Raw genomic sequence first — 9,587 nt, 5'->3', positions numbered from 1 at the left:
GAGAGAGAGAGAGAGAGAGAGAGAGATTAAGTTTGCCTCAAAGTCTCAGATTCTGGGATTTGATCAGTAAAGATAGTAGCAAAGCCCAGCTGGCACGGCTCAGTGGTTGAGCATCGACCTGTGAACCAGGAGGTCACGGTTCAATTCCTGGTCAGGGCACATGCCCGGGTTGTGGGCTCAACCCGCAGTGTGGGTCATGCAGGAGGCAGCCGATCAGTGATTTTTCTCTCCTCGTTGATGTTTCTATCTCTCTCTCCCTCTCCCTTCCTCTCTGAAACCAATAACGATATTAAAAAAAAGAAGAAGATAGTAGTAAACGCCTAAGAATATGGATGGCCTGAGGGGGATTGGGGAAATTATGCAAAAAGAGCTTCATTTTGTCATAGGCCAAAGAGGGTTTTTTTTGTTTTTTTTTTTGTTTGTTTTAAAAAAGCTTTATTAAGAGGCTGAAGAATCTGCAAAAGTGAGCTAGGAAGTGAAACTGGAGATAACTCAGATTAAGACCCTTAGTCAAATTAATTCAAGTAATTAGGTGCCATGTATCTGTGACTTACCTAATGAGTATAAGAGCTCTGACTGGGAAGCAGCACAATCTTTAAGCAGGGAAACATAAACAGTTAAATAATAGTTGTCACTTGGAGTTATTTGTTCAAACAAAGCAAAGATTTCCACAACCTCCCTTTAGGTTTGATTTTCTAGGCCAACAAAATAGACAGACCTTCATAGATCTTTATTGGTGGGGAATCTTCGTCTTCTGAGGGTGTATTTGATATTGAGAAACAGTTAGAAGTAATTGGAGTCAAGACAGGGAATAGGTGAGTGACCAGGCTGGGAAGTGTTAAAGAAAACCAGAGCCAGACAGAAGTTAAGGGGAGAAAATAAATTTTATGCAGGAACTATTATTGTAATAAGGAAAGAGAGATCGCAGTATAGAACTGGGCTCAATTCCAAACACAAGTGGGAATTTATAGCTAAGAAGCAGGGTGGGGGCCAGGGAGTGGAAAATGACGAAGGGAAACATCAGGGGTAAGGAGGGTTCTGGCTAAAATGACTTAACAGGATCTTGCTGAAAGCAGACAGGGTGGTCAGATACCCAGGGTAGGAGATGAGGAGTTTAATCAGATAACCAAGGGTGATCAGATATTGAGAATGGAGACTCTTGCTAAACTGACTTAGCAGGAATTCTGCTAAAATTAGGCAATGTAGAGATGGACATGGAAGTCCAAAGGTTGAGGCCTAGCTGAGAAGAAGATTCAGAGGAGCCTAACTGAAGTTTGTTCAAGGAGGGTTTGACAGTTGCTTTTTAAGAATCAAAACTACTTAACAGAGGCACAGTCTGAATTGCAGCCTTGAGCTGGAATTCCCTCTTTTTGCAATGCTGAGGCCTATCAGGTGAGTTGACCTCAGGAATGAGTTCTGGATGAACAATGCTATTGATGTCAAAGAAATAAGTCAACTTTGTCATTGGTTGTGATTCTGATACATCAGCTTTATGGATCCTCCCAGGGTTTGGAGCACTGCAGATGCTGACACATCGTCCAGGTCATATTGGAAAACACATGGTTCATCGCCACTTACTCTATCCCTCAAGAATGTACCCGTTGCTCAGTGTTCCTTAAGAGATAAGGACAAAGGAGGCATACATCTTTTCTGTTCTGTCTTTCACTCAAAAATGTGTGGTGCAATTGTATGTTCAAGTTTTCTCTAAGGAAGAGTCTATTTCTTTATCTAAATTTAACTCTTCAACCTTCCTTCTCCCCATCAGTCACCTGGGTGAATTAGCCAAATTGCTGACTGCTTAAACATTTGTATTGATCCCATCGCCTACTGCTCACTCACCAATAATGCCTGTTGTTTTGCTTAAAATGATTGTTCTGGAATGAACTCCATCTTTTTTTTCCAAATGTGTCATTTGCAGATTAACTTTATTGAGGATATAGCAACCCTTTGCACTCAATGATTCTCATATATAGTTTATGCAGAAATAAGATGTATTTCTTAATCACCATTTCTTAGTACTGTTAAAAAACAAAACTCAACTGTAAATTTTAAAGTTCTTATTGGCGTTATTCAGTGATTCATGAATTAAGCAGCATCCAATCTAGCAGACAGAATGCCCTCTGAGGACTGCACCAAATGAGACTTATAGGGAGAGGGAGCAGGAACAAGGAAGTTACCGCAGGTGAAACAGTGGTTTGTTTGTTGCAAGGTCACTTACAGGGGTGGGGAACCTTTTTTTCTGCCAAGGGCCATTTGGATATTTATAACATCATTCGAGGGCCATTCAAAATTATCAACTTGCTCTTCCTCGGTGCTGCCCTCGGATGTGGCAGCCATCTCCTACTCGGCACCATGGCTGCCCTCAGACCCCTCATTAAACCCAAGATTGTCAAAAAGAGGACCAAGAAGTTCATCCGGCACCAGTCAGACCGATATGTCAAAATTAAGCAGAACTGGCGGAAATCCAGAGGGATTGACTATAGGGTGTGGAGAAGATTCAAGGGCCAGATCTTGATGCCCAACATTGGTTATGGGAGCCACAAGAAAACAAAGCACATGCTGCCCAGAGCCTTTTGGAAGTTTCTGGTCCATAATGTCAAGGAGCTTACAGTGCTGCTGCGGCGCAACAGGTCTTACTGTGCTGAGATTGCTCACAATGTCTCCTCAAAGAACCGCAAAGCCGTTGTGGAAAGAGCAGCCCAGCTGGCCATCAGAGTCACCAATCCCAATGCCAGGCTACGCAGCGAAGAAAATGAATAGACAGGTTGTGTACACATTGTATTTGTGTTAACAAAATCGTAAAAGTCTGCCAAAAAAATTTATCAACTTAAAATTAGCCTGCTATATTTGGTCAAACATTTAATGAACTCACCCCTAATGCCTAGGCAGGGCCAGACCAAATGCTTTTGAGGCCTTATATGGCCCTCGGGGCTGGACGTTTCCCACCTCTGCTTCAGGGGATAACAAAGGTGTATCAATCAGATGACCTAACTAGGGCTGGTCAGGCAATTCCTGATTGACTGGTTTAAGATTCCAATTCTGGAAGAGCCAAAACTGTAATTAAATCTTGATTTGGTGATGTGGGACTTAGCCTGAGCAGCTAGCTCCATTTGGGGCCTGGTGTCTTGTTTTTAACAATACTGATTTGATCAATTTTGAGGGGAGTGGACAACAGACCTGCTTTCATTGAATTATTACTAAAGGCCAGGAAAAAATGTTTGTCTCATATAACTTTTACAAAAACCTATGGAGTAGATATTATTCCCATTGGGCAGAAAAGAAAACGGAGACTTTGAAAGATTAAGTACTTGCCCAGAGTCACCCAGCTCGTTAGTGGTTGGGCCATGATTCTAACTCAGGGCTTCCAGGTTCTAAATCTTAGGGAAGACAGTCCAGATGTTTTCTATACCGATAGTCCAGTTGTCAGCATACTATATTGTATAAAAATGGTTTGTCTTGTTGTGTAAGGAAGTTGACGCCTTCTGGCTTCCACACACAGAGCGTTCCCTAAAATGGAATCCACTTATAATTCTAAAGGCAGGCACACAGTCATATGTTAGTCTTGTCTTTCTTCTAATCATTACAACGTTTCTTACAAGACTGGTTTTTTCATACTCTTAATAATTTATGGTTAACACTTTTTGGAACCTCCCTAATACATTCACAATTGCCTGAAAAAAGCAACAACCCCCAAATGCCATGGACCACAATAGGGTGAGATATTCTGAAAAAGGTCAGGTAAATAGAGGGGAAAATAGTGTGGTTATTTCCTGCACGAGTGTCTCATGCATCTGTTGGGACACTGATTTCATGCAGACACTGCCTCAACCCTAATAGCACTGAAAGTGTGTGTGTGTGTGTGTGTGTGTGTATGTGTGTGTGTGTGTGTGTGTGTGTGTGTGTGTGTGTGGTCGGTTTTGGCTTTTATATCTTTTCCCACTGTTCTTACCCTGACAACACATGAAGGATGGATATAAGCCAGCCAGAAACAGTATTTTCACGAGGGAAAATGCACATGGGAAGGCTCTGAGGAAGAGAAAAGAAGGCTAAATGTGGTGAGATTATAGTTAGTTCGGGTTGAGCAGACCAGGATGGTACTTAAGAGGCAGCCAGGCACCAGAGCCAGTCTAAGTACTTGACGTGAATTTAACTCACTCGATCCTTACAATAACCCTGTACAACAGGTACTATAATTATCCCCTTTTTACTAATGTGGAAACCAAGACCCAAAATATTAAGTAGCTTTCCCAAGGTAGTTCATTTACTAAATATGTGTTGAGTGAAACAAAAGGAATGAACTTTATGGTATTGGTTGAACTTGGGGAAATTTTAATTCCTTGGCATGCAATGGGGTTGATTTCTGCATTCGGACTTTAAATACCTGAAGTACCTTTAAATGCCTTAAAGCATAAAAATATTTCTGGTGAAGTGGTTCACGCACCTCACCTTTCTCCTTCAGCAGTGATTCCTGAGCACTCTAATACATGTTTGTTTGAATGTTGTCTCACTTCTCTGTAAACTGATATGAAATTAACTCCTAGAGTCTAGAAATAGCAATGCCCTGATTTCCTAAGCTACAATGTCTCACTTTCTATGTGGTTCTGTCTTTAACAGTAAATCATGACTCCATCCTCACTTTGGGCCAGTTACTTAAACAGAGCATTAAAGATCCATGAGGCCTGATATAATTATGCCAAAGAGAAGCAAGACATTGTAGGGTAATGGTCGCTCCGTAAGCTGTCAAAACCTGTTGGAGCACTTCAGAGATTCCGGGTCTGAGAACTTCACTATGGCCCACAGAAAGAGCCTGATACAACTTGCTTTTGGGGTATTAGTTATGAAACCAGATACCTGTCATGTATATATTTAGCTATTTTAAGTGAATATCATTGAAGTACAAAATGTTTCTTTAAAAATGATAACCTGACATCTCCCTCTTCCTCATTATCCATGCTCAATCCATCATTAATTTTCAGTGTGGGTTTGTGTGTGTGTGTGTTTTAGAGAGAGTGGAAGGGAGGGGGAGAGAGAGAGAAACATTGATGTGAAAGAGACACATCAATTGGATACCGCCTGCTTGCACCCTGACTAGGGTGGGGAACGAACCTGCAACCCTTGGGTGCCCAGGCCAATGCTCTACTACTGAGCCACACAGGCCAGGGCTCCCACTGGTTTTACCTCCCAGTTCTGGAGTCCTCCCATTTCTCTTCCTCTCTGTCCTGCCACCCTAGTTTTGGCTCTCATTTTCTCTCACCTGAATTGCTTCAGTATCACCTGAACTCGGTTACCTTTTCTGGTTCTGATTCCTTCCCTTGTAATTCCTGCATGCCTGCATGCCCTTCCCTCTGCAGCCTCACCTTGCCTTCGCCCCATGCTTCCTGCGCCCTGTGCTCCCCCGCGCTGGCCTTCCCGGGCCTTTTACCACGTGTGCTCTGCCTGTCACAGCAGCTTTACAGAGGGACCTCCTCCTTGGGAGAGGCTTCCCTTCTCTCCTCTCCTGAAGGTTCCCAGGCCTCCAAATGTCAGCTCAGGGGTCACTTCCTCCGGGAAGCTTTCCTTGACTAAGTCACATCCCATAGCTTTAGAAGATGCAACTTTACATTTACTTTGTGTGATTACAGACTAATGTGATTCTTGTCCATTAAATTTCAGGGGACCATGTCTTTTGTTCATTTCTTCTCAATAGTATCTTTAATACTTAGTTTAGCCAGAGGCTGGCACACAATATGGGCTTAAAAAATATTCAGATGAATGTGAAAAGTCTTTTTTAAAAATATGTTTTTATTGATTTTAGAGAGAGAGAGGAAGGGCGGGATAGAGAAATAGAAACATTGATGAGAGAGAAACAGCAATCTGTTGCCTCTTGCACACCCCTTACTGGGGGTTGAACCTGGAATCCAGACATGTGCCCTGACCTGGAATTGAACCATGACCTCTTGGTTCCTGGATGCATGCTCAATCACTGAGCCACACTGGCCAGGCTAATCACATTGCCATTTAATGGCAGGGGTGGGGGGCGCGGGCTTGGGTGGGTGACTGCTGTCCTTGTGGGATTCTGGGCTATTTTCTGCAAGGCTGCATGAATACAAAGCCTTCACGCAAGATGATGTTAGAAACTTAATTAAAGTAATAAGAAATAGGTTTTTATAGCAAAGAGGTAGAGGTGGGGTGGAGGTGGAGAAAGATCCTATTTCTTGGTCCCCCCCATGCTCTGGGGAATCATTCGTTAATGAGTTGATTAAGGAAGCCCTTTTCCCAGGACACTTTGCTTTTCTGTTATTTGTGTTGCTTTCTGGATTCTTCTGGCCACTGAACTTTAAATCTAGGCAAGTCAGATATAATTAAGACATCAAAGGGCCCAGCAGACAAATAAACAGTGTAGGGACTATGACCAAATGAGTGTGCAGTTTTACTTGACAAAGTTACAGATGCTAAGACCCTAACTTAGACGCATGCGGAATGTCTGTGATTGATGGGCACCAGGCTCACCGAATCGCCTTCCGAGTCAGCGGCTGACCTGCTAGGTATCTCAGTCAAGCCTGTGACTTCTCAGAGTTTCTACCCACCTAGTTTCCCAGATGGAACAGCGCAGTGTGTCTTTGGAAAAGGGTTTCAGCATTTTTTTAAAAAAAGAAAGTGTAGGCATTATTACAAGGATTGCTTCTGTTCTGCAATGTGACAGTGATGATGTGGCGACAACGCGGGACTGAAGAACATCCTAGCCAGGGCTATTCATTGAGGAGAAAAAAAAGTCCACCCTAGACCACACCATCGGCCCATTGACCTTGGTCCAATCATCTCTGCATTTCCCAGGGCTGTAACCACAGAGGGCCTGGTTCCCTTACCTTTGAGGAAAGAGACACCTGAGAGGGCGAAATCCAACAGCTCCCAGGTGAGAACCTGTGGAGGCCCCTCGAAGAACAGTCTCCGTCTATAAGATTAGTTGAGAAGGAATGACAGAGATTGTGAGTAGCAAGGCTTCTTAATAAACTTTTTGAAATTAAAAAACAAACTATATACACAATATATTATTTGCAAAACATTTATTGAGAAATTAAGATATTATATAATTGTTTTTTTGGTGGGAGTTTATATACTTAAACATTATCATCTTACAAATTCTGAGAACAAATCTGTTTTCATACATTTAGCCTAAATGTGAACGGGCCAGCAGCAGCAGAGACGGCATCTAAAGAGAAGATAATGTCAGGGAACAAAACACTTTTCCTCTATCCTGTTTAATTTTGCACCTGGGGCCTGCACATTAAATTGACAGAAGACAGATTAGCAAGAGAAGGAAAACTGGTTTTTTTGTTGTTAATTCTCACATGAGGATATTTTTTTCCATGTTTCAGAGAGAGAAGGAAGGAGGGAAGAGGGGAGAAGGGAGAGAGAGAGAGAGAGAGAGAGAGAGAGCGAGAGAGAGAGAGAGAGAGAGAGAGATTGCCTCTTGCATGGCCCTGACCAGAGGCAAGGAGTGAACTGAACCCCAGGTACATGCCCTTGACTGGGAATTGAACCCTCAACCCTTGGGGGGGGGGGGGCAGGGCAATGCTCTAACCATTGAACAACACCAGCCAGGGTGAAGAAAACAGATTTAGTTACCTTCTTAGGTATAGGAGTTCCCAAAGAAATGTGACTCAAGGAGGTGGTTAGATTTGGGGGTTTAAATACCATCCTAATAGGCGATGAGGAAGGGCGAAGGGACATTTCTGGGAGAACACATTACTTTTTTGAAAGATAAATGGGCTTTTAGGAGAATAAATGGTAGATATGATAGTTTTGTGATTTTCTTCTGTTTCCTAGAAGAGATTAGAGTTGCTCTCTGAAGAGGCATATATGACAATTGAGTTCTTTCGGGAGGCTGCATTTAGGCAGAAAATGGAAAACTTAAATGCCTCAGCTCAAAATAATTCTTATGCCAAAGTGGCATATTTTGGGGTAGCATGTCCTGTTCTGTTTCGTTAATGTTTGGAACCCTAAAAACAAAAACTATCTGTTTAAAACTCTCCAATGGCTTTTAATTTTATTTAGCTTAAAGTCTTAATCTTTTCCATGGTCCCTTTCCTCTGACCTCACCCCCACCAGGGCCCCCTCAACCAGGCCATAGGGACTACTGTCCCCAGACCTCAGTGCTTGCTGTGTCCTCTGCCACTGGGACCACTGTGCCCCAGAGTTCCCAGATCTCCAGGGAAGGCGAGGCCTTCTCCAGCACCTACCTAAGGATTCCATTCCTGCCTTTCCACTTTCTTTCTTTTTTTCTTCTTTAAGTATATACTTTATTGATTTCAGAGAGGAAGGGAGAGGGCAAGAGAGATAGAAACATCAATGATGAGAGAGAGTCCATTGACTGGTTGCCTCCTGCACACCCAACACTAGGAATCAAGACCGCAACCCGGGCATGTGCCCTGATGGGGAATCGCCGAACTGTGACCTCCTGGTTCATAGGTCAGTGCTCAACCACCGATTCACACAGTCCGGGCTCCACTTTCTTCTTAGCTCTTCTCCTGTCTGCTGTATATTTTTCCTGTTTGTGTGCACTGGACTGCACGCTCCGTGAGAAGGAGGGCTTTATTTCATTCACTTTTCTGGCCCCACTGGCACATAGTAGGCACTCAGTAAATTGTGAGCAGGGCAGACTCAACCTCTGTCCCTCACAGAGCTGACAGGGAAAACATGCCTAATCTGTGGCCCCGTCAGTGGCAGAGGGGCAGCAGCTGTCCGGGAGCTGTGCCTGCAGGCACCTCGCCCCACACGCAGCTCCTGAGATTGGGGTGCATATAGAAGGAGCGCGTCTTTGCTCTCCCCACCTCTTTGATCTCCAAAGGTGCTAGGCTTCGAGAATCAGGCTGAGTGGAAGCACTGGCATGCTGCCCTATGGAAGGCCACTTGGTCTGAATGTTTTGTCAGCTTTGATTTAATTTTCTGAAGATTCAAATGTCGTCATTTTATGAACTTTAAAAAGAATATTTTGCTTGTGTGCTCTTTTCATTGAGCTCCTGGAGTGGTTTATACGAACGTGATGCTGATGATGCAATCAGTTGGGGATATCACCTGCACTGACATCTCCTTTCTAGGTGGCACCCTCTCTCCTTCTGCAAACTGCTGTCACTCCATGGGGTACACAAGCTAACGAATTATTCTTAAGCCCACCTCAGTAGGGATTCTGTCACTTGCAAATGACAGACTAGTACATGGACGATATGTTGACTGTGGGTTCATAAATGGGTTGAATTAAGTTAGGTTTTTCTAACATTGATGTATGTCCTCTTCAACATTGAGTATGGCATTTCACACAGAGGTGTTCAAAAGTTAGACACAAACACGCACACAAAGAGAACCGAAAGTATATTTTGACAAGAGCTACAATCTTGGGTGAGTATTAACTAGGAGTGTGTTACTGTCTAATGTGGTATTGCTGTTCAAGCCAGGAAATGCATCGCTAGAATTGCTTCTCATTTTATATTGGCTAAGGCAGCGGTCGCCAACTGGTGGTCCGTGAGGTCCGGAAGGTCGGCGACCGCTGGGCGAAGGCACTCCTTCAGTTGCTTGCAAATAACTTTCTTACAAAAAAGGCAAGATATAAC

The 9,587-nt window shown here is 43.4% G+C and overlaps 1 pseudogene; it reads left to right on the top strand.

Annotated features, from left to right (window-relative positions):
• The first annotated feature begins 2,327 nt into the window (after positions 1 to 2,327).
• LOC102769598 lies at positions 2,328 to 2,818 on the top strand (annotated as a pseudogene).
• The last annotated feature ends 6,769 nt before the right edge of the window (positions 2,819 to 9,587 follow it).

This window comes from Myotis davidii, unplaced genomic scaffold (assembly GCF_000327345.1).
Source record: "Myotis davidii unplaced genomic scaffold, ASM32734v1 scaffold376, whole genome shotgun sequence".
NCBI classification, from domain to species: Eukaryota; Metazoa; Chordata; class Mammalia; order Chiroptera; family Vespertilionidae; genus Myotis; species Myotis davidii.
Note: the sequence above shows the minus strand (reverse complement) of the source record. Positions and strands in the feature narration are given on the sequence as shown.